Below are 24,806 nucleotides of genomic sequence, written 5' to 3'. Positions count from 1 at the left end.
CGAGCATCCTGCGTTTTTGTGCGTTACCTCTTATGCGCCAGCATATTGGTGCTGTTTTTCAATAGGACAGTGCTTGATGTGCTCCCTTGGCCAACAAGATCCCCAGACCTGTCTCTGATAGAACATTCGTTGGATCAGCTCGGATGTCATTCCGGTCCATTGCCAGTATCCAAGATACTAAGAACCAATTACAACAGGTTGCCTTAGGACAGGATACGACGGCTCTGTGACACCCCTCCCACCGAGGTAGAGTATGCAACCAGGTCAAAGAGGATGCAACGTGATACTAGTATGTGGGCTAATAGTGCCAAATTCTTTCTAAATTTCAATGAGTTTTGTAGTCATCGAAATACCAACACATACCGTCTCGACGCGTGATGTTTCATTTCGTTTTCTCCTCGCATCATAGGTGATTCACGCTTAACTTAATGTGTTGATTTGTGCGGTTGCGGATCTTACGCCATGCCGCCTGCCTCAACACTTCGCCAGCAACTAAACTATCTTACAGCTCCCGCCTGAAAATTATCGATATTGAAGGCCATGATAATAATAGCTGCTTGAATTGCCACCTAGAATATAGTGACTGTGAAATACAGCCTACTGTCCCGAATCAACACTGATTGCTCTAAAAGCAAGAACGAGTTCACACGCTAAAACCTTTGATTCCGTACCTTAACTGTATACGAAATATAAATGGATATAGCGTCACAGCGTATCCCGATGGAGAGTTTTTTATTCACTTTTGGGAAACGGCTTCTCTTTTCCCGTACTATGCAGTCCGACTATAATTTAATAAGTGATTCCATTTGTTGCAGGTTGCATGCCGAGCAGTAGAACTGTTGACCTCAAGTTCTCTGGAAAGGCTGCAAAATAATTCACTGTCTTCAGGACATACGGAAAGCGCACAGAGATTTGGCAGCGCTCGATTGGATCAGAAGGTAGGACATCTGTCTAATTAGCTATTCCGGATTTTCATTTCCGATAGTGTTTCAGAGGAAATAAGTCATAAACCGGCCGGCGTACAAATCTGCAGTGTAGCTTCATGAAAGATGCGGTTTAACTGTAGATGATTTCAGACAGGATTATTTAATCTTCATACATAGTGCAGCCCACAAAGTGTATATACCGCACGTAATAACAGGATTCTTTTGGGGCTCGCACGTTGAGTTATGTTGGTGACAGAAAGATAGTGTCAAGTGTTTTGGGTAGCCCTTGGGCTAGGGACCATTTGTACTCCCAACAAAAGGGTAGTCTTGCTGTAACCATTATACAATATGAGGTCAAAGTTCGAATATTACACACTTCCTCCAGCTTAGAAAAATGGAGCAGATCGATTGGTTCTGTTTGCATTATACTCGTATGATCTATGGTGCACTTTAAGGGACTTGCGGAGGCACCATTTAATTCATAGGCGGTTCCCGAGAAAACCCGAGAAACATGGTTTTTGGATACCAAAACGGAGTCTCCGATTCCGGGGCGGCTATGCGCAGGAAATGGCTCATATTTTTACTATGCGTTCTTAAGACCCCTGTCTCTAACAGCCTTTTCGTGATACCTTTATCCCTTCCCGAGAGACAGAGGGTCAAAGTTACGTTACTTGTACACGTAAAATACGGACGTAATATCCGAAGTGAGACGAAAACATGGTATATAAAGTGACGCAGCACGGATAAATATGCTGTAAAGTGGCTCCGTTATCATGAGAAGAGTTCTGGCAACCCTGTGTTGTAGTACTGAGGCACATGCAAAATTTTTGTGCACGTAAAATCCGGTTTGAAGTGTAAAATTAGTTTTCCGTTATTTCATATTTCACATAAGTAAACTATCAAAATTTTACTGACCCATAAAGTTCTTTTCATGTGAGTGGCATGTCCTACTCTAAGATGAAAAAGAAGGGCACCCGCAGAAAAATGCTCCTATAGGAACACAAAAAAGGCTACTATGCTCCTGTTTTTAAAGACTATGAGTGAAAAAAGGGATATCAGCTGTCTCATTCTCCCTTCCTGAGCACTTTTAAAAAATTTTCCAAAAATTTTGACATACGTATATATTTGTGCCTTTTTACGCCGAGAGAGGAAGAGAGAATGGCAGTAGGAAAGAGGCTGAAAAGTAATAAATATTGGAAGATAGTAGACAGTGGTTGTGCTATAGAAAGAGCGAACGAAACAATGGTGGTATGAGAGAAAGATAGGGACACAGTGACAATCGATCGTTGTTGACAGTGACAGAACTGTGCTAGGAAAAGAGCTAAGGATACAGTGCCAGGATACAGGAGAAAAGAGGAGGAGGAAGTGGAAGAGGATGAGAGCCAGTGATAATGAGAGGCAAAGTCTGTGACAATGACAAAAAGGAAGATAGAGACAGTGACAGTGAGAAGAGACAGCAACAGTGAGAAGAAATGAATGAGACAGTAGTAGTAAGAGAGAGCAAGAGGGAGAGAATGTGACAGTGAGAATGGATAGTAGTAGTAGTAGTAGTAGTAGTAGTAGTAGTAGGACAGACCGAAGGAGCCTGTGGTTGTGAGACAGGAGACACTGAAATAGAGACACAAAGAGATAATGACTGAATGAGAATCAAGTGGGAGTGGATGGGTGTGAGCAACTTACATCGATGGGCTAGTGGGTGTAAGCGAGTTACAGTTAGGGGAGCTTACGGAATTGAGATACGAGTTGCATGTTAAAAAGAGCGAGAATATGTTCGCATGCCAGAATGTGTTGGGAAAATTTCTTACGTTACTGAGGAAGGCAGACTGAGGCAGCTGGTACCCCACATTTCAGTCCGACTCTTTTAAATCAGCAGGAACATACTCATAAGTTTTGTACCCCTATAAGAACGTTTCTCCACTAATTTTCTTCTTTTCCCTACTGCAGCAGGGCATGTATCTCATATGAAAAGAAAAGTATTGGTCGGTAAAATTTAGATAGCTTACTAATGTGAAACTGAAATAACGGAAAACTAATTGTACACGTCAGACCAGATTTTACGTGGAAAATTTTTTTGCGTGTGCTTCAGTACTGCGCTTCCAAATGATAAACATGGACACTTGAGAGCACATATATCTATGCTACATCGCACGCCTTTCGAGTAATCATAATCAGATAACTGTGGCGAAAATTAACACAAAAGACAAACTCAGAAAAGCTTTTATGTAAATACAACACCAATGTAACATCAGGAACTAAAGTACCCATTGAGTATAGTACTTGCAATATGCTTGGAAAGCTCATACAAGTGAGCGATACAAAAAAATGTGCACTGTCATATGCAGTTGCTGTTACGTATATTTTCAATAGACGTAACTTGAGATATCCCATGCCATGCGATGCAGACTCACAACCGTATTACTTCAAGTTGGCGCCAGATGGCGTTGATCTAAAGAGCAAAGGACGTAGCTTTACAGTACATAAAACATCACTCCCCATATTACACTTTTACGTACATCGAACTGGAAAAAAACATGGGCTTTATGTTTTAATTATAATTTTAAATATTATTATGTTTATTATATAAAATTCAGGGAAAATGTACTATTAGTGTAACATCCCCCCCGCCCCCATTCCCCGTTCGTTCTTCGTTCCCCTCTTTCCCTTTATGGTACCTTTCTTTCCATTACTCGTTCCTCCATCCGCCCTCAGCCATCATCCCGTCTTATTTTCCTACTCACCTCCCCCTCATCCCTGTCCCTCCCCCAACCATAGCCTATTTCCGCCTCACGTGCCCCTTCCCTGCTCCTCCCCCCCCCCCCCTCACCCCATACCCAATCCATCCTTACAGGATTACAAAATTTGTTGTTTATGATGAGGTTTTGGTTGTTTAGACATGACCCATCAGTGGTCTCTATAGTTTGACAGCTGATTGCTTTGTCTGATGAAATAATTAAAAAACGAATATTATCTTCTTTTATAATGGTGGCCTTTACATTGCTGTCTCTCGTTGAAATATTTGGCATTGTGCCTAGTGTGGTTAATGTTCTCTGTGTATGTCCTATGATAGGTTCTACTCATAACATATCCTGTGTTGTTATATTTTTTCATTGAAGATATGACGCTTACCGTAAAAGACAGATGTAAAATGGCAAGGAATGTTTACGTTGTGTTGTATATTGTAAACGCTATGTCCTAGTATGCTTCGATCTTTGAGATCAGCGTCTTGTGGCACCAAGTTGAAGTAATACGGTTGTCGAGTCTGCTGCCTCTAGTCTGGCATGCGACATCTCAAAGTAACGTCTTTTTGAAAATACGCTTAACGGCAATTGCACATGAGAGAGCACGTTTTTCTTGTATTGGTCACTTGTATGAGCTTTCGTAAGCATATTGGAAGTACTTATCTCAGTGTGGACTTTCGTTCCTGATGTTACATTTGTGTTGTAGTATTTGTATACCGTACAAGCGTTTCTAAGATTGGCTTTTGTGTTAATTTTGGCCACAATTATCTGATTTTTACTCGAAAAGCAGCAGTCAAGACGTTTCCAAGGAATTACTGCACGCCACGTCTGTATGGTCGCATGCTTTAAAATGGATGACTTTATCAGTCAAATGGAATCGAAAAACTTACTCACTATATTCTGCCCAATATAACATGTAATATTAGTCATTTTGCATTTGATGTCTCAACAATTTCTAACCGTTTCTGGGAAGATCCCCGTTTTTTAAATGTCTCTTGTATAAGTATATTCATTGAGCTTATATTTCCAGCCAACACCTAACTTGTCTTCGACGTTTTTAACGGAAATAAAATATTTTTTCTATTGGAATTCAATGTTAATTTCGCGAGAGTACGACGTCAACATTTATTCTATAAAAGCCGGTAGTTAAAATCTCTATATCGACTCGTCTATGGCGCATTAGTTACATTAAACAACCCATTTATAACTGCTTCTGGAGGGCCAAAGTGTTACGTTATTCCATTGGATAAAACTGACAAGGAGTTTCAGCTACATCATATATCACAGGACGCAGGTCCCTAGAACATATTCTAATCTCAAACATTATAACGTTCCCGGACGAAAATAAGCTTTTGCCAAAGATTCAGAGCGGGGTTCAGAAAAAGTCATTTGCGCGAAGCACAGCTTGCTTTATTACTATGCAACATCTTGAAAACAGCAGATGGAGGTGAACGGGTAGATTCTGACTTTCTACATTTCCGAAAGGCATTACACTTTGCACGAAACCGACGGCGAGTAACCTACGCTGCCGGAGAAAAAAGAAAAGAAATAAAGAAATTGCAACATCCTCAAGGGCAGTGTTCAGTGACACCAGTGTAATATATACCATAGTGAGGGACTGTAGTACCACTGATTTATTTGTCACTGTCATCGGCTATCAGATGGCTGAGTCGGAGATGATCAGTGTTCCCAACATTTATCCTAGGGTATACCCCACTGACGAGTACTTACTGAGCCATTTAAGCGGGATGGCATTGTGGGCCTGCAGCAAGTTGGGTGGACATATATCGACGGGTTGCTGCACATATTGGACACAATCATTCGGTGCTGTGTTGCTGCTTTCAGTAGTGGTCTGGGGAACATTCCCCTACCTGTAGAACAGGTTCTGTACGTCAACGTAGGACAGACGCATATAGAGGTCGACGCTTTGTGCAAGCAGCGGTGGTCGACCGAACATAATCCAGGAACATATCTGGCCACAAGTTGAACTTGCTATATCATCAGGGACCGCTGGGAACCGTCTGTTTGAAGCAGAATTACGATCACGTGTGCCTGTGGCCAGGCTATCACAAACACCACGACACAGCCAAGCTACTCTGGTGTAGTGAAAGAGTTTGTAAAGTGGAAAGGCGCTCTGTTCTTTTCAGTGATGAGAGCAGGTTTCATCTGTATGGAGTGAAGGACGTACATGGCATATGGCATGAACCTGGTGAGCTGCCCGTTCCAGGACATTTGGTTTTGTCCGTATGCGAGTGATGGACGTACATGCATATAGCATAGACCTGATGAACTGTCTGTTCTTGCACATTAGCCCATAACACACAGGTCCGACCGCGCACTTCGTTACCATTCGCGGTCGCGCCTCCTACATTGCACAGACTGTTATCGTTGCTACTGTCAATTCTTCAACAGGAAAGTGAAGTGCTTTTCTGCAGGACAGTGCACGTCCACGTACGGATGCTGCGAAGTAACATGTTTTCCGGGATGTGTAACAACTGCCCTTATCTGCAAGATTACCAGATCTCTCGCCAGTTGAACACGTATGGAGCATGACGAAGCGGGAAGTTACTCATTCTCCAGGGCCTGCAAGAACCACTGCCGAACTGTAACAGATTGCGCAAAATGCGTGGGACAGTCTGTCGTAGGATGTCATTCGGTATCTTTATGGTCGTTTGCCTGGGAGAATACGCGCCTGTGATGCCGCCAGAGATGGATGCACTGTATACTGATTTGACCGTTTGTCACATGAGTGTTTCATTTGGTCTGAATTTTTTACCATATACTCCAACAATGATGAAGTACCTGTGATCTCATTTGTCAGTAGACTGACTTTGTCCTTGGGGTTGTTGCATTTTTTTCGGCTGTTTAGATATTACCACACGGAGTACATTTATAGATATGCCACTAGTTCGATAAATTTTTGCTTAACAGAACCCTGTACGTCATACTGGACGACGAATATTTAACAGAAACAACAGTAACATCTGCCACACCGCTAGGAACCGTAAAAGGACTACACGTGTTCTCAGTGTACATACGCGATTTATCGGTTCGAGTTGGCAGTAACAATGATTTGTATGTTTCACTGGCGATACTATTGTCCGCAGAGAAATGGCATCATATAGATCGTTATATTGTCTCACTACCTTTGTATCATTTATCATAACACCTTCGTGGTAGGCTTCTGATTGCTGTTGAAGTGATCCTATTCAGTTATTGCCTCACTGCTGCCTTTGCCCCTATTGGCTGAGAGTAACGTACACTAATGGCCATTAAAATTGCTACACCAAGAAGAAATGCACATGATAAACGGGTATTCATTGGACAAATATATTACACTACAACTGACATGTGACTACATTTTCACGCAGTTTGGGTGCATAGATCCTGACAAATCAGTACCCAGAACAAACACCTCTGGCTGTAATAACGGCCTTGATACGCCTGGGCATTGAGTCAAACAGAGCTTGGATGGCGTGTACAGGTACAGCTGCCCATGCAGCTTCAACACAATACCACAGTACATCAAGAGTAGTGACTGGCGTATTGTGACGAGCCAGTTGCTCGGCCACCATTGGCCAGACGTTTTCAATTGGTGAGAGATCTGGAGAATGTGCTGGCCAGGGCAGCAGTCGAACAATTTCTGTATCCAGAAAGGCCGGTACAGGGCCTACAACATGCGGTCGTGCATTATCCTGCTGAAATGTAGGGTTTGCAGGGATCGAATGAAGGGTAGAGCCACGGGTCGTAAAACATCTGGAATGTAACGTCCACTCGTCAAAGTGCCATCAGTGTGAAGAAGAGGTGACCGAGACGTGTAACCAATGGCACCCCATACCATCACGCCGGGTGGTACGCCAGTATGACGATGACGAATACACGCTTCCTATGTGCGTTCACCGCGATGTCGCCAAACACGGATGCGACCATCAGGATGCTGTAAACAGAACCTGGCTTCATCCGAAAAAATGACGTTTTGCCATTCGTGCACCCAGGTTCGTCGTGGAGTACACCATCGAAGGCGCTCCTGTCTGTGATGCAGCGTCAAGGGTAACCGCAGCCATGGTCTCGGAGCTGATAGTCCATGCTGCTGCAAACGTCGTCGAACTGTTCGTGCAGATGGTTGTTGTCTTGCAAATGTCCCCATCTGTTGACTCAGGGATCGAGACGTGACTGCACGATCCGTTACAGTCACGCGGATAAGATGACTGTCATCTCGACTGCTAGTGATACGAGGGATCCAGCACGGCGTTCCGTATTACCCTCCTGAACCCACCGCTTCCATATTCTGCTAACAATCATTGGATCTCGACCAACGCGAGCAGCATTGACGCGATAAGATAAACCGCAATCGCGATAGGCTACAATCCGACCTTTATCAAAGTCGGAAACGTGATGGTACGAATTTCTCGTTCTTACACGAGAAATCACAACGTTTCACCAGGTAACGCCGGTCAACTGCTGTTTGTGTATGAGAAATCGGTTGGGAACTATCCTCATGTCAGCATGTTGTAGGTGTCGCCACCTGCGCCAGCCTTGTGTGAATGCTCTGAAAAGCTAATCATTTGCATATCACAGTATCTTCTTCCTGTCGGTTAAATTTCGAGTCCGTAACACGTCATCTTCGTTTTGTAGCAATTTGAATGGCCAACAGTGTATCATTTGCCATAACACGCAGAAAGAAGTGGGCAGTATTTCCACTTGGCGTAACAAATGACAGTTCTCTTTAAATATGAATAAATGCAAGGTAATGGTTATAACAAAAAGAATAGCAGCGCTATTGTATCCAATTTCAGCATTAATAGACGATATATGAAGTAAGCTAAATCTTTTAAATATTTTTGAGGTGAAACTAAGATCAATATGATCTTGTCCAAACATGTAAAAGTAATTTTAGGGAAGGCGAATGGAATACTTAACACTCATTGAAAGTGTTCTGGCAAAATGTAGTTAATCTATAAAGAATACTGCTTGTGCTACCAGTTACGGACTACTATATTACGAGAAATCAAGAGTTCAACTGTCTACAAGTACTGAAATAAATCAGTGCTGAAGATTCGAATTTTGTGGCGGACCAGGACTCCAACCTGGTTGCTTTGCTTCTCCAGAGCCGCTGCCTTAACCGCCTCGGCCATCCGAACACGCCTCCCGTCCAACCCAAATTCTCCACCTGAGACGCGCAAGTAGCCCCCCCCCCTCCCCCAAAATCCATTAGCCCTGCAGCTCGTAGCATTCGCTAAGTCCCGTAGGGGTTGGGAAGATATGATGCATCAGCACTAAAAGTACGTAGAGCCGCCCACGCTCATATATATCAGATATGTGATGTCATTTCTGTCGGACACGTGGGGCTTACCGAATGTTACGAGCAGTGGGAATAATGGATGGGAGCGCTGCTTGCGCGTGACAGGTGAGAGTTTGGATTGGCCGACAGAACAGACAGCACGTATCAATATGGGCTGCTACTTCAACGTTTGGAGGCCCTAACAAGAAGGTACGACAGCAGACATCGAACGAATTAAGGGGCTCGCTGCTAGGATCGTAACAGGTCGCTATAACACATACAAAATTGTAAAAGAAATGATCGCAGAACTTAATTGGAAATTACTGGGAGGAAGAGAAAGTAGTTCTCGACAACTCTTAGAAAGAGATCGTATTCGAGGGAGACTGTCACCATCAAAGAACTTGTGCAGAAAGTATCAGAGTTACTAAAGAGATTGCTAATTATGCAGATGGAGTTGGACAGAAAATCGTTATTATTGGTACTAATTACCCTATCTTCTGCATACTACAGTGTACAGGAGTTGGACAAGAACATGAAAAAACCGTGAGAAATGCGTGCTTGAACGTAAGTAGAGAAGGTAGCCGAAGTGTTTGGTGTTTCAAGAGGCTCCGTATCGAAGATTTATACCGCACACAAGGGAAGCTCAAAAACGTCATCCGGTAAGTCACAACGCTGACGAATGTGTGTATTGAGTGATCACAACAAACGGTCCTTGAAGAGGATCGTCACGAAAAGTAAAAAGACAACAGCTGCAAAATTTACGCAGAACTGAACGTCGCATTCGCGAGAACCCTGCCAGTACCAAAAGTAACACGAAGGGAGTTCCATAAGCAGGGAAATACAGGTCGAGCTGAAATTCAAAAACTGCTAATCAGTGATGGAAATGCCCGTAAAGAGGAAAACGATGGTGCCGGACTATGGAGCACTGGAAGACTGTCACTAGGTCCGAAGAGCCTTGTGCCACACTGTTCCCAATTCTAGCCGAGTGTGCGTCCTAAAAGTGAAATACAGCTGGGGTCGGCGATGATTTGAGGAGCCATATCGTGGTATTCCATGGACTCCCGGGTTACTCTGCAAGATAGCATTAATTCCAAGCAGTATATCACCATTTTGGCTGATCCAATCTATCCCATGTTGCAGTGTTTCTTTCCCAATAACGATTCTGTGTTCCAAGACGACAGGGCACCTGTTCACGCATCTCGTGTCGTCCAGGGCTGGTTTTGTGAGCGCGAGTATGTGTTGCCGCATCTTCCCTGGCCACCGTCGTCACCAGTGGAGAGAAGGGTGCGTGATCGCTATGGACCACCATCGTCATTACGTGAAACTTGTCACTATTTTGCAGGAAGAATGATAAAACTTTCCCCTGAAAAGTATACAGATTCTCTTTTTATCAATTCCAAGACAAATGCCAACGGTTTTTCTACATCTTATTAGGCATGGTAATGTCTTGTGTTTTTGGTGTCCCCCCCCCCCTTTTTTCACCCCCTGTATATATGCAATTGTTTGAGTGCGGTAGGGTCTCAGAAAGCTAGGGAAATCACTGCCAGGAAGTGAGTAGTGTATGTATGACGCGATTCCAGCGGCTCGTGCACTGCGATGTATTAGGCGACTGACCGCAGTTACCCAATCCCAGTTTCTGCAACAGAGTGTATGTATGGCGCACAGTCGTAATAGCACGCGGTGACGCAATGCCGGCCCTCAGCTCCATTGACTGCAAGGCGTGCTTGCTGTGCTGGCGAAACCGGCGCGGCCGCGTGGCTTTGCGTGGTGGATAAGGCAGCGATAGCCGGAGGCAGCGAGACCCCCACACGTGGCCTCCACGCCGCGCACCTCGTAACGGCCACTGGGTTACAGGCACGCCTACCTGAGGAGAACTATCGCCTCCAGAACACAAAGTTATTTCTGTGTCGTATGGCTTACTAAACTACTGGCCATTAAAATTGCTACACCACGAAGATGACGTGCTACAGACGCGAAATTTAACCGACAGGAAGAAGATGCTGTGATATGCAAATTATTAGCTTTTCAGAGCATTCATACAAGGGTGGCGCCGGTGGCAACACCTACAACGTGCTGCCATGAGGAACGTTTCCAACCGATTTCTCATACACAAACAGCAGTTGACCGGCGTTGCCTGGTGAAACGTTGTTGTGATTTCTCGTGTAAGAACGAGAAATTTGTACCATCACGTTTCCGACTTTGATAAAGGTCGGATTGTAGCCTGTCGCGATTGCAGTTTTATCGTATCGCGACATTGCTGTTCGTGTTGGTCGAGATCCAATGACTGTTAGCAGCATATGGAATCGGTGGGTTGAGGAGGGCAATACGAAACGCCGTGCTAGATCCCAACGGCCTCGCATCACTAGAAGTCGAGATGACTGGCATCTTATCTGCATGGCTGTAACGGATGGTGCAGCCACGTCTCGATCTCCGAGTCAACAGATGGGGACATTTGCAAGACAACAACCATCTGCGCGAACAGTTCGACGACGTTTGCAGCAGCATGGACTATAAGCTCCGAGACCATGGCTGCGGTTACCCTTGACGCTGCATCACTGACAGGAGCGCCTGCGATGGTGTACTCAACGACGTACCTGGGTGCACGAATGGCAAAACGTCATATTTTCGGATGAAGCCAGGTTCTGTTTACAGCATCATGATGGTCGCATCCGTGTTTGGCGACATCGCGGTGAACCCACATTGGAAGCGTGTATTCGTCATCGCCATACTGGTGTCTCACACAGCGTGATGGTATGGGGTGCCATTGGTTACACATCTCGGTCACCTCTTGTTCGCATTGACGGCACTTTGAACAGTGGTCGTTACATTTCAGATGTGTTATGACCTGTCGCTCCACCCTTCATTCGATCCCTGCGAAACCCTACATTTCAGCAGGTTAATGCATGACCGCATGTTGCAGGTCCTGTACGGGCCTTTCTGGATACAGAAAACGTTCGACTGGTGCCCTGGCCAGCACATTCTCCACATCTCTCACCAATTGAAAACGTCTGGTCAATGGTGTCCGAGCAACTGGCTCGTCACAACACGACAGTCACTACTCTTGATGAACTGTGGTATCGTGTTTAAGCTGCATGGGCAGCTCTACCTACACACGCCATCCAAGCTCTGTTTGACTCAATGCCCAGGCATACCAAGGCCGTTATTACGGCCAGAGGTGGTTGTTCTGGGCACTGGTTTCTCAGGATCTATGCATCCAAATTGCGTGAAAATGTAATCACATGTCAGTTTTAGTATAATATATTTGTCCAACGAATACCTGTTATCGTCTGTATTTCTTCTTGGTGTAGCAATTTTAATGGCCAGTAGTGTAGATACATCTGGTGGACAAACCTCTGATATAAGTGATAAGAAGAAAGGCCTAAGAAAATGAAAAAATTCCCCAACTTGACATCTCATCACCATCATGCTGAACTGGTCAGTGCTTGAATGACTGACATTATTACCTATGTGCTAGATCAACTATCAGCTGAGATTATTTGCTAAAACTGATGGCAATTGGCAGTCATATCCATCTCCTATAACTGGCATGGGGAATTCTTTCCAGTATACAGGGGTGACAAAAAATGGCGATACCTAAAACACAACGTATTACCAAGCCTGATATGGTGCAGTAAAACCTGTAGCATTCAAAACAGCTTTCAGTCCCCTCGGATTGGTTAAGTACAGGTGCTGTTTGGTTTTGAAGATAATCTTATACTGTTCTTCTTGGAAAATAGTGACGCATTCAGGTAACTATGATAGAGGATCACGCACCCTTCTCTCCAAAGTAGATCAGAAAGGGTCAGTAATATTGAGACCTGGTGACTTTGGTGCCAGCGGACACGCGAAAATTCATTCTCGTGCTCACAAAAGTAGTACTGGACGTTAGGAGTTGGGTGAACAGGGAACTTGTCGTCTTGGAACACAGCATCACCATTCGGGAACAAATATTGTACCATGGGATGGACCTGATCAACCAAAGTATTCTCATAATCCTTGGCAGTAATGCGACCTTGCAAAGTGTCGTTGGGGCCCATGGAATATCACGATAGGGTTGTCCAAATCATCGCCGAACCCCCGCCATGGTTCACTATGGTACGCAGACTACGCCAGAATTTGCAAACGTGTGCATCAAAACTCACCCGACCAAATTACTTTGTTACATTGCTCCATAAATCACATTTTATGGCTTCGGCACCACGTTTTCTTGTTACGGGAGTTTCATCGCTGATGAGTGATACTGGAATTTCAGCTCGCCCTTCAATTTCTTGCTTATAGAGACCCTTTGTGTTGTTAGTGCTGACAGGGTTCACGAGTGCGGCATTCAGTTCTGCAGTGAAATTTCAAGTCTTCCTCTTACTTCTCGACTGCTCTTCGAACGATCACTCAACACACACTCGCGTCCTCGCTATGACTTAGCGGATTATGTTTTTCCACTTCGTCTCTATGTATTATAAATATTATACGGTGCTTCTTGAAACAACACTTCGGCTGTCTTGGTTCCGGAAGCACCGACCATACAAGCACTGACAATTTGCCAACGTACGAATTCGTTTCGCTCTGACATAATGATCTCACAGCTACGTAGAACACTGTTGTGATTCCGACAGACACTTGTAATGTATTGTAAACAATGCTCAGGTTCGTGGCCAAATACAGCAGCACAACATCGCACGCACGACTAGCATCTACATTTATGTTCAAGCATGCAATTCTCACAGTGTTCCCATATTTTCGTCCGCCTCCTGTATGATTGTGGCTGAAATAATTGCATAGCATAAAATACGGGAGCGCCAGGAGAAGGCGTTCAATAAACTAACTTAATAATAATCCAGACATCTGGAAAAACAACACAGTTACGTTGTTCAGTAGTGATGAGAATTACAAAGAAATTGAATCACTGACAAACGACACGACTGTTCACTGTACAAAACAGTTAGTGTCTCATAATGATCTTTGGGATTTGTTAACAGAAATTTTAATTAAAATCTTAAGATAAGGCCTGTGTGTATTCCAAGTAAGGTAGTGAGCACAACAATAATTGCTTCCAATTCTAGCCTTCCACTTATTGGTTCAAATGGCTCTGAGCACTATGGGACTCAACTGCTGTGGTCATAAGTCTCCTAGAACTTAGAACTACTTAAACCTAACTAACCTAAGGACGTCACACACATCCATGCCCGAGGCAGGATTCGAACCTGCGACCGTAGCGGTCGTGCGGTTCCAGACTATAGCGCCTTTAACCGCTCGGCCACTCCGGCCGGCTTCCACTTATTTGAAGAACACCGTTTAACACTGTAAAACTAATACTCAGGGGCGCAGTATAGATGAAAGATTGGAAAGCACAAGAAGGCGTAGCAACGATGAGAACTGTTGTGTAGAACTGACTCCAGACTTACGATATTTACCTGCCTTGGCAGCGAATTCGATATCAGAAGTGGCTGCTGTCAATTGCGAAAAACATCGCAGCGCGACTGGCGATTTTAATATTCTGCCAAACATGGCTTAATACGTAGAGGAATGCGTGACTTCCTCATCTCGCCAGCACTTGCTAACCATGTCTATATCGCACGTAGACAAACATGGGCGCCCTGTGCTGACGAATGTCGTTCTAACGGTCCATCTTCTTTTTCCTACATAGGACGACCCGTCTCCACCTTTGCGTGGCGGAGGGGAGCTTTTAACGAAATACCCACGTTCAGACTAAGCAAGTGCGTGGTGGAGGGGAGCGTTTAACGAAGTAGCCGCATTCAAGCTTTTTAACTGTTGCTTCTCATTATTGGTCTTCTTTTGGATTTTAATTAAATTATTAATGACTAATGCTATCAAGTTGAAACGTATGGGTGCAAAGACTCCTGTACCTGGGTGGGATGGAGAGGGGAGGGAGGCTCAAAAATGGCTCTGAGGTCATCAGTCGCCTAGAACTTAGAACTAATTAAACCTAACTAATCTAAGGACATCACACACATCCATGCCCGAGGCAGGATTCGAACCTGCGACCGTAGCGGTCGCTCGGCTTCAGACTGTAGCTCCTAGAACCGCACGGCCACTCCGGCCGGCAGGGGAGGGAGGTATTAATAGCTCTGCTTGGTCAATCCCTCGTAATGAAACGTATAAAATTCTACCATAAAGATCTAATAAATATCAACTAATAAGTATTTCAAAAATTAAACTATGTGACTACATTATTTTAATTATTACTGTTTGATTATATAATCTACACTCCTGGAAATTGAAATAAGAACACCGTGAATTCATTGTCCCAGGAAGGGGAAACTTTATTGACACATTCCTGTGTTCAGATACATCACATGATCACACTGACGGAACCATAGGCACATAGACACAGGCAACAGAGCATGCACAATGTCGGCACTAGTACAGTGTATATCCACCGTTCGCAGCAATGCAGGCTGCTATTCTCCCATGGAGACGATCGTAGAGATGCTGGATGTAGTCCTGTGGAACGGCTTGCCATGCCATTTCCACCTGACGCCTCAGTTGGACCAGCGTTCGTGCTGGACGTGCAGACCGCGTGAGACGACGCTTCATCCAGTCCCAAACATGCTCAATGGGGGACAGATCCGGAGATCTTGCTGGCCAGGGTAGTTGACTTACACCTTCTAGAGCACGTTGGGTGGCACGGGATACATGCGGACGTGCATTGTCCTGTTGGAACAGCAAGTTCCCTTGCCGGTCTAGGAATGGTAGAACGATGGGTTCGATGACGGTTTGGATGTACCGTGCACTATTCAGTGTCCCCTCGACGATCACCAGTGGTGTACGGCCAGTGTAGGAGATCGCTCCCCACACCATGATGCCGGGTGTTGGCCCTGTGTGCCTCGGTCGTATGCAGTCCTGATTGTGGCGCTCACCTACACGGCGCCAAACACGCATACGACCATCATTGGCACCAAGGCAGAAGCGACTCTCATCGCTGAAGACGACAAGTCTCCATTCGTCCCTCCATTCACGCCTGTCGCGACACCACTGGAGGCGGGCTGCACGATGTTGGGGCGTGAGCGGAAGACGGCCTAACGGTGTGCGGGACCGTAGCCCAGCTTCATGGAGACGGTTACGAATGGTCCTCGCCGATACCCCAGGAGCAACAGTGTCCCTAATTTGCTGGGAAGTGGCGGTGCGGTCCCCTACGGCACTGCGTAGGATCCTACGGTCTTGGCGTGCATCCGTGCGTCGCTGCGGTCCGGTCCCAGGTCGACGGGCACGTGCACCTTCCGCCGACCACTGGCGACAACATCGATGTACTGTGGAGACCTCACGCCCCACGTGTTGAGCAATTCGGCGGTACGTCCACCCGGCCTCCCGCATGCCCACTATACGCCCTCGCTCAAAGTCCGTCAACTGCACATACGGTTCACGTCCACGCTGTCGCGGCATGCTACCAGTGTTAAAGACTGCGATGGAGCTCCGTATGCCACGGCAAACTGGCTGACACTGACGGCGGCGGTGCACAAATGCTGCGCAGCTAGCGCCATTCGACGGCCAACACCGCGGTTCCTGGTGTGTCCGCTGTGCCGTGCGTGTGATCATTGCTTGTACAGCCCTCTCGCAGTGTCCGGAGCAAGTATGGTGGGTCTGACACACCGGTGTCAATGTGTTCTTTTTTCCATTTCCAGGAGTGTATGTGAAGCTGTCGATATCTGAGGTGCTAAGATCATCATGATCGTCATCGTCGTCGTCGTCAGTGGTGCGACAGCTCTTTGTGAGTCTTGGGCTGATGTAGAAGATTATGTCTTTCTTTCATGTTGAGTGGCGAATTGCTCCAGCTGTGGATCCCGATTTTTCTTATGCCCTCTCTGACGCACTTCCACCTTAGCTTCTGTTCTCCAACCCTTCTGGTTCCCTCAAGCACTGCGTTGAATATTTTCTTAATCATTCTGTAATTAGCTCCCAATGCAGTCCTGTCCATTCAAGCGTTTTAGTCTTAATGCAGCTCACACAGTCTGATTCATTACATGTATTATGAACTTCATAGTCGACTCTTCTCCTCCAATCACCATTTTCTTCCTTTGGCCCAAGAATATGCCTCAAGATTTATCTTTCAAATATGCCAAGTTTCTTTTCGTCGAATTTCGTTGGTGTCTAGGTTTCAGCAATGTTTGTTAGTACTGCTCTCACTAAAACTATGTATTTGACAGCTTTAGTTTTCCTGAGCGACAGCTTAGAGTTCATATGTTTTCTAAGGCCATCGAAGCACTTGTTCTTACAGTTTATTTCTGTTAGTGAAACTACGCACGGCGTTAGACTTACATGAACCAGTTTCTCTGAAAAGAGGGCAAGGGATTCATTAGGATAATCATTCTTAGTTAAAGGGATATGCTTAGTTTTCCATTCATCTATCTGAAGATTCAACTTCCCGCCAGCTCTTTCAAGACCTGCAAAAGTTTCTATCATTGTTTTTTCAGTTACGCTTACTATCTAATCCTTGTGCTAAATATCAAATCCAGAAAGGACACGTAGAAAATGTAACAGATCTACTAAGGAGACTCCCTACACAACGCTTGTCCGCCCTCTTTTAGAATACTGCTGCGCGGTGTGGGACCCTTCCAGATAGGACTGACGGAGTACATCGAAAAAGTTCAAAGAAGGGCAGCACGTTTTGTATTGTCGCGAAATATGGGAGAGAGTGTCACTGAAATGATACAGGACTTGGGCTGGATATCATTAAAAGAAGGCGTTTTTCGTTGCGACGGAATCTTCTCACGAAATTCCAATCACCAACTTTCTCCTCTGAATGCGAAAATATTTTGTTGATGGCGACCTATGTAGGGAGAAACGATCGTCATAATAAAATAAGGGAAATTAGAGCTCACACGGAAAAATATAGGTGTTCATTTTTTCCGCGCGCTGTTCGAGGTTGGAATAATAGAGAATTATTGTGAAGGTGGTTCGATGAACCCTCTGCCAAACACTTCAATATGATTTGCATAGGGATGTAGATGTAGATGGGGTGAACAACGACTGCGGATCTGTGTACGTGCGAATTCGTGCAACTTAAGAACAACTGACCGGCCAGATGAACAAGGGCCTACCAACAGCGTCTCTTCAACCACCGTTCAGGGTACGTTGCCGCGTATGAGCCTCCAGGGCGAGCGCCTGGTTCATGCAACCATGCTAATTGCTGTTCATCAGCGACGAAGGCTGGAATTTGCAAGCGAATACCGCAGCTGGACGTCCATTGAGTGGTGAGAAGTGGCCTTTCTGGATGAATCGCGTTTTGTGCTTCATCGGGAAGATGGCGTGTTTATTCTTCCAAGAGGTGTCGTAAGGATTCAGGCAGGAGGGGAGCGTTATGTCCTCGGCACGACGGCGTCCACCAGCAGTACAGTGCAATGTGTCACACAGCTTGCGTTCTACGTACGTGGTTCGAAGAGCACGAGGACGAGTTTACAGTATTCCTCTGGCCATCAGACTCCTAGGATTAAAACCCAATCGAGAATCTGTGGAACCACCTCAGTCGGGATGTTCGCGCCATGTATCCTCAACTGAGAAACATACGGCAACTAGTCAGGCACTGGAGTCGGCATGGCTCCACATCCCAGTCGGTACCTTCCAAAACCTCACTGATTCTCTTCTGCACGTCTTTCATTGCAAAAGGTGTTGATTCCGGGTTCTGACAGGTGGTCATATTAATGTGACTGGGCAACGTAGTATACTGCTACTGTCAGTGGATGTAGGTAAATCTCAACCAGTTTTCGAGAGACCATCGCAATCGCAGCTGCACGCAATGGATATCTGTTCACAGCAGCACGTAAAGCTTCATTTCCTCAGTGGGTAAACAACATAGAAATTGGGACTAGTTAGCTGGAGGACTGTATTGTGATCGGACGAGTCGCTGTTTTGCCTCTTTTCGAATGATGCAAGGCGGTGAGTGCACCGACGGCGCAATGAGGTATTTAAAAGCAATGAGTGGGACGAAGTGTTGACTTTTATTTCTCCATGAGAAATATCTGTGGGCGTTCCTGTCTTGGAAGGTGACAGTACCCGTGTTCACAGGGCTACCGCAAACGTTCGTAGTTGTACGAACAGTGAATCCGCGTATCTTACGTCGACTGGCCCGCTAAATTACGTGGTCTTGGTCCTACAGAAAATGTCTGGGACCTGTTTTCACCAAATCCCTACAGTCTGGTAGCTCTACAGGATCTGATCATCAGTGAGTAGCTTGATCTGAATATCGCACACGTGAAGAAACCTGTGAATCCACTTCCTCGCAAAATGGAACCATTATGAAGGTTAGAGGCAGTGTTACGCGGTATTATCATATATCCTGGAGGTGACTAATTGTTCGTTGGATGCTCCTAGTTTCTTGCGAACGAGAACGTAAATACTGATAAATTCGTCGCCGTTCACTTGGGCATTTCGATGGTGAAACCCTTTCTTGGCTTCGTGTGAAACAGTGGTATAAGAGCTTCAAGAAAGGGCGAGAGTTTGTTGGAAACATAACCAATTTGCGCCATCCCCGCACCAGCAACGCAGCTTAGCATATCGATGCTGTTCGTTAACTTGTCTAAGGTGGTCGGTAGCTAAATGTGCATTAAAACACTCAGAAGCTTCAAGTAATCTTCAGAAGTATGCAGTCAGTCACTTGGAGTGAATTGGGCATTTGAAAAGTTCAGGTCCCCTAGTTCGTAAGTTAGTGAATGAAGAGCCAAATTGTTAATTTCTCACACGCATCTCACATGTTACAGGGATTAAAGTGACGTTTTTTTGGCAAATCGGTATACATATTGTAAAACTTAAGTCCATCATCACAACCCAGAAACAAAGAAAGCAAACTTGCAGCCTAGAGTCCAAAAACTGTGGCTGTGCGACATCCCCATACTTGAAACTCTTTGTGAAGCTCTTAGTGGAAAAGTCTTTACGACCAACGCAGCTGATAGGAAGTTACCGTCAGTCACGTCCCCATACTTCGTTTGAAAAGTTCAGGTCCCCTAGTTCAGTTGTAGAATTTTGGAACACGTATTATGTTCGAGTATAATGACTTTTCTGGAGACTAGAAATCTACTCTGTAGGAATCAGCATGGGTTTCGAAAAAGACGGTCGTGTGAAACCCAGCTCGCGCTATTCGTCCACGAGACTCAGAGGGCCATAGATACAGGTTCACAGGTAGATGCCGTGTTTCTTGACTTCCGCAAGGCTTTTTTTTTTTTGTGGTTTTAGGGCGCAAAACTTCTATGGTCATTAGCGCCCAAGACTTCCGCAAGGCGTTCGATACGGTTCCCCACAGTCGTTTAATGAACGGATTAAGCGCATATGGACTATCAGACCAATTGTGTGATTGGATTGAAGAGTTCCTAGATAACAGAACGCAGCATGTTATTCTCAATGGAGAGAAGTCTTCCGAAGTAAGAGTGATTTCAGGTGTGCCGCAGGCGAGTGTCATAGGACCGTTGCTATTCACAATATACATAAATGACCTTGTGGATGACATCGGAAGTTCACTGAGGCTTTTTGCAGATGATGCTGTGGTGTATCGAGAGGGTGTAGCAATGGAAAATTGTACTGAAATGCAGAAGGATCTGCAGCGAATTGACGCATGGTGCAGGGAATGACAACTGAATCTCAATGTAGACAAGTGCTGCGAATACATAGAAAGATAAATCTCTTATCATTTAGCAACAAAATAGCAGGTCAGCAACTGGAAGCAGGTAATTCCATAAATTATCTGGGAGTGCACATTAGGAGTGATTTAAAATGGAATGATCATATAAAGTTGATCGTCGGTAAAGCAGATTCCAGACTGAGATTCATTGGAAGAATCCTAAGGAAATGCAATCCGAAAACAAAGGAAGTAGGTTACAGTACGCTTGTTCCCCCGCTGTTTGAATACTGTTCAGCAGTGTGGGATCCGTACCAGATAGGGTTGATAGAAGAGATAGAGAAGATCCAACGGAGAGTGTGCGCTTCGTTACAGGATCAGTTAGTAATCGCGAAAGTGTTACGGAGGTGGTAGATAAACTGCAGTGGAAGACTCTGCAGGAGAGACGCTCGGTACGGGCTTTTGTTAAAGTTTCGAGAACATACCTTCATCGAAGAGTGAAGCAGTATATTGCTCCCTCCTACGTATATCTCGCGAAGAGACCATAAGATCAGAGACATTAGAGCCCACGCAGAGGCATACCGACAATCTTTCTTTCCACGAACAATACGAGACTGGAATAGAAGGGAGAACCGATAGAAGTACTCAAGGTACCCTCCGCCACACACCGTCAGGTGGCTTGCGGAATATGAATGTAGATGTAGAAAATTCGTCAAAAATTGGTCGGCCGATGGCTGAACGGTATCAGTAAAATTGGTGATTATGTAAAAGGATAACCACAATGAATTTAAATTAATTTTGAATCATAAAAATTATTACAATTGGCTCGTTTATATTAGATCCCTCTGGGGTAGCTGTGGTCTGATTTGCTTCACCGTTGCAGTGAGGAGATGGAAACTTGGCCCATTTGATAAGACAGTAAGTGCGCGTGATGTCCTAGGTTGTGATTCTTTTTAGGGATGCTCCATATCGTGATGGTAACTCCAGTGTTTTATATAGTGCATATTCTTCTGCGTTGCTGCATCCCATTCTCGAGATTATGCAGTGTTGAGATGAAACCTTTCTATTAATGTCCACGCCGCTTTGGTTGGCCGTCTTATAGATCAGAGGAATTATGATTGATATCTATAAATTGATATCTCTAACACCTAAGTCTCTCTTACATACATTGAGGGAACAAAAGTCATGGGATATTTGCTAATATCGCGACGGATCTTCTTTTGCCCAGCATAGTGCAGCATCTCGATATGGCATGGGCTCAACAAGTCATTCGAAGTTCCCTCCAAAAATATTGATCCATGCTGCCTCTTTAGCCACTCATAATTGCGAAAGTGTTGCCGGTGCAGGATTCTGTACACGAACTGACCTCTCGTTTATGCCCCATAAATGTTGGACGGGATTCATGTCGGGCGATAGGGTGGCCAAATCATTCCCTCTGATTATCCAGAGTGTTCTTTAAACCAGTCGCGAACATTTGTGACCCGGTGACATGGCGCGTTGTCGTCCATAAAAATTCCATCGTTGTTTGGGAAATGAAGTTCATGAATGGCTGCAAATGGTATCCAAGTAACGGAACGTAGCCGGGACCCAGTTTATTCAATGTAAACACACTCCACACCATTGTAGAGCCACCACCGGCTTGCACCGTGCCCTGTTGACAACTTGAGTCCATGGCTTCGTGGGGCCTGCTTCACACTCGAGCCCTACCGTCAGCTTTTACCGTCTGCAATCGGGACTCATCTAACCAGGCCAACGTTTTCCAGTCGTTTAGTGTCCACCTATATCGTCACAAGCCCAGGAGAGGCGCTGCAGGCTATGTCGTGCTGTTATGAAAGGCACTCTCGTCGGTCGTTTGCCGCCATTAACGCCAACTTCCCCCCCCCCCCCCAACCCCACCCCTCGCTGCAATGGCCTAACGGGTACGTTCGTTGTACGTCCCACACTGATTTCTGCGGCTATTTCACCCAGCGTTGCTTGTCTGTTAGCACTGACAACTCAGAAGAAAACGCCGCTGCTATCGATCATCAAGTGAAGGCCTTCGGGCAATGCGTTGTCCGTGATGAGAGCTAATACCAGAAATTTGGTAGTCTCGGCAAACTCTTGACGCTGTGGATCTCGGAATACTGAATTCCCTAACGCTTACCAAAATGGAATGTCCCATTCATCTTGCTCCAACTACCTACTTCGCGTTCAAAGTCAGTTAATTCCCGTCCTGCGGCCATAATCAGGTCGGAAACTTTTTCACAGGGGTCACCTGAATATAGCTCCGACAACGTACCGCCCTTTTATAACGTGTGTTCGCGATACTACCGCCATCCCACGACTCTTGTCAACTTCATTGTATGTAGTACTACACTGCGACAAATGCGTGGATGAGACATGAAGTGTCGTACATAAACATGCCTGAGCATTCGCTATAAGCATAGCAAGAAACACTAGAGACGAAGTAGTGGCAGAATATGTAACAGCAGAGAAGAAGAGAAGGATTTTTTTAGATTGGCGACATGTGGCGTCAGATATAAAATAAGCGCATAACCGGAATAAAAACGACTATGCACTGTTGCGGGGAAAGAAGGGCTGAAGTAAAACGGAGTATTCGTTTTCTACAGAAAACTCGCTCTTGCGAAGAGCACCAAAACATATCGTTCTACAGAGTTGTGTATGAGTCAGATATTGCTAATAATTGTTTTCCAGCTCGAATGTGCAGATTGTTTGCTGGTCTGTTTGCCTTTCGAAAGCTCGTCGTTGTTGCCATATTAGTGCTTTTTCAATACTGCACAGAAATGATTAATTCTGTTCACATTTGTCTGAATGTGTTGAACAGAAAGTTTCTGAGTGCTGCGGTTCTTCCCATTAGCTGTAGCAGCGCTGTTGTTAGTGTCAGGGTATCATCATTTGTCTCTGCAATATCGCGCCGGCCGGAATGGCCGAGCGGTTCTAGGCGCTACAGTCTGGAACCGCGCGACCGCTACGGTCGCAGGTTCGAATCCTGCCTCGGGCATGGATGTGTCTGATGTCCTTAGGTTAGTTAGGTTTAAGTAGTTCTAAGTTCTAGGGGACTGATGACCTCAGAAGTTAAGTGCCATAGTGCTCAGAGCGATTTGAACCATTTTGACAAATTGTGTTGATACCATTTTGCAATATCGCAGCTGTGTGAGTATAAACATGTTGCTTCGGTGAATAAGATAAAAAAGGTAAAGTGAGTGTTTCTTCCTGCAGTGAATTCAACTTAATGTTTTCCATTTACCGTGTAAAATCCTCATGAAATACAACCCTTGCTCAGCGCGGGCGTCGCAATTGTCTCGATGTAGTTTATGTTTTCTCTTATCCAAAATAATAATGTGACATGTAGATCACCTTTAGAGATACAAACTTTCTTTTATTTTCTATGTTAGATTTATTTCGTCCAAAGAATTAAACGCTTTGATATTTGTTATCGAATAGGAATAATCTTTTTCTTCCTGTTAACTCTGTCATCGCGATGATTTTAAAATTTGGATCAAGTTCATGACAGGACCGGCTAGCCAAGAGGCGACGTGCTGAGAGGAATGGAAAAGCAATTAATTGTGCACAGATCGAAAGCGACTGTGGATTTTGGCTTGCTCCGACTAATCTTGCCCAGGAACCAGCGTCGAATCCATCGCAAGTCTCAAGCAGATGGCCGCCAAAGTGCAGGAAAATGTTCAGCGCCATGGTTTAAGAGCACCTGAAAATCGGGAGCACAACGGAAATCGGCAGTGGCTTTATTCGAACCTGTCGCCGAACCATGAATGTCCCTCATTTCTGTGGTCGATCAAAAATAGAAAAGAAATATATCTCGTAAGCGTAGACTCTTCAATTATTTCATCATGATTTTACAAACAGCTGATATAACAGATGACTGGATTCTACGAACGCCTTGTGCGCTATTTCCTTGGCGGGAAGGCTACGCCTTCTTTGAACACTCGTGGTGCATCTAGGCTCTATGTCTCGGTAAATGCTGATTAACAGGCTACGTTCTAATCACATTTGATCAAAATGTCGTAAAATTGTTTACATTTTAAGATATCGTAGTGATAAACTTGAAATAATCGTCTTGACCATTTAAAGGAGATCATGTTCTAAACTGAAACCGAGGAATAGTGGATCTGATTAGCTTTTCAACCTTGAGTAACCCTGGAATCAGCTTTAGTCAGGAACGGCACCGAAGCATAATTAGCACGCAAATATTGGCATATTGAGGATGTTACGATGGTCGTTCCGAAAGTAAATGCCTCAGATTTTTTCGTGATGACTCTGGATGTCCGCGCCAGATGTCTTTG

General features: G+C 45.0%; 1 protein-coding gene across 1 annotated transcript in view; it reads left to right on the top strand.

Annotated features, from left to right (window-relative positions):
- The window catches only part of LOC126091895 (RNA-binding protein fusilli-like), a 1,039,987-nt gene that overhangs the window by 288,324 nt on the left and 726,857 nt on the right, over positions 1-24,806 (top strand). Inside the window, exon 4 of the mRNA XM_049907191.1 lies at positions 816-938. The gene's annotated coding sequence lies outside the window, so the exon portion shown is untranslated. The remainder of the gene's footprint in view (positions 1-815; positions 939-24,806) is intronic.

This window comes from Schistocerca cancellata, chromosome 7 (genome assembly GCF_023864275.1).
Source record: "Schistocerca cancellata isolate TAMUIC-IGC-003103 chromosome 7, iqSchCanc2.1, whole genome shotgun sequence".
In the NCBI taxonomy this organism is placed as follows: Eukaryota; Metazoa; Arthropoda; class Insecta; order Orthoptera; family Acrididae; genus Schistocerca; species Schistocerca cancellata.
The sequence above is the reverse complement of the archived record's forward strand: the minus strand, read 5'-3'. Positions and strand labels throughout refer to the sequence as shown.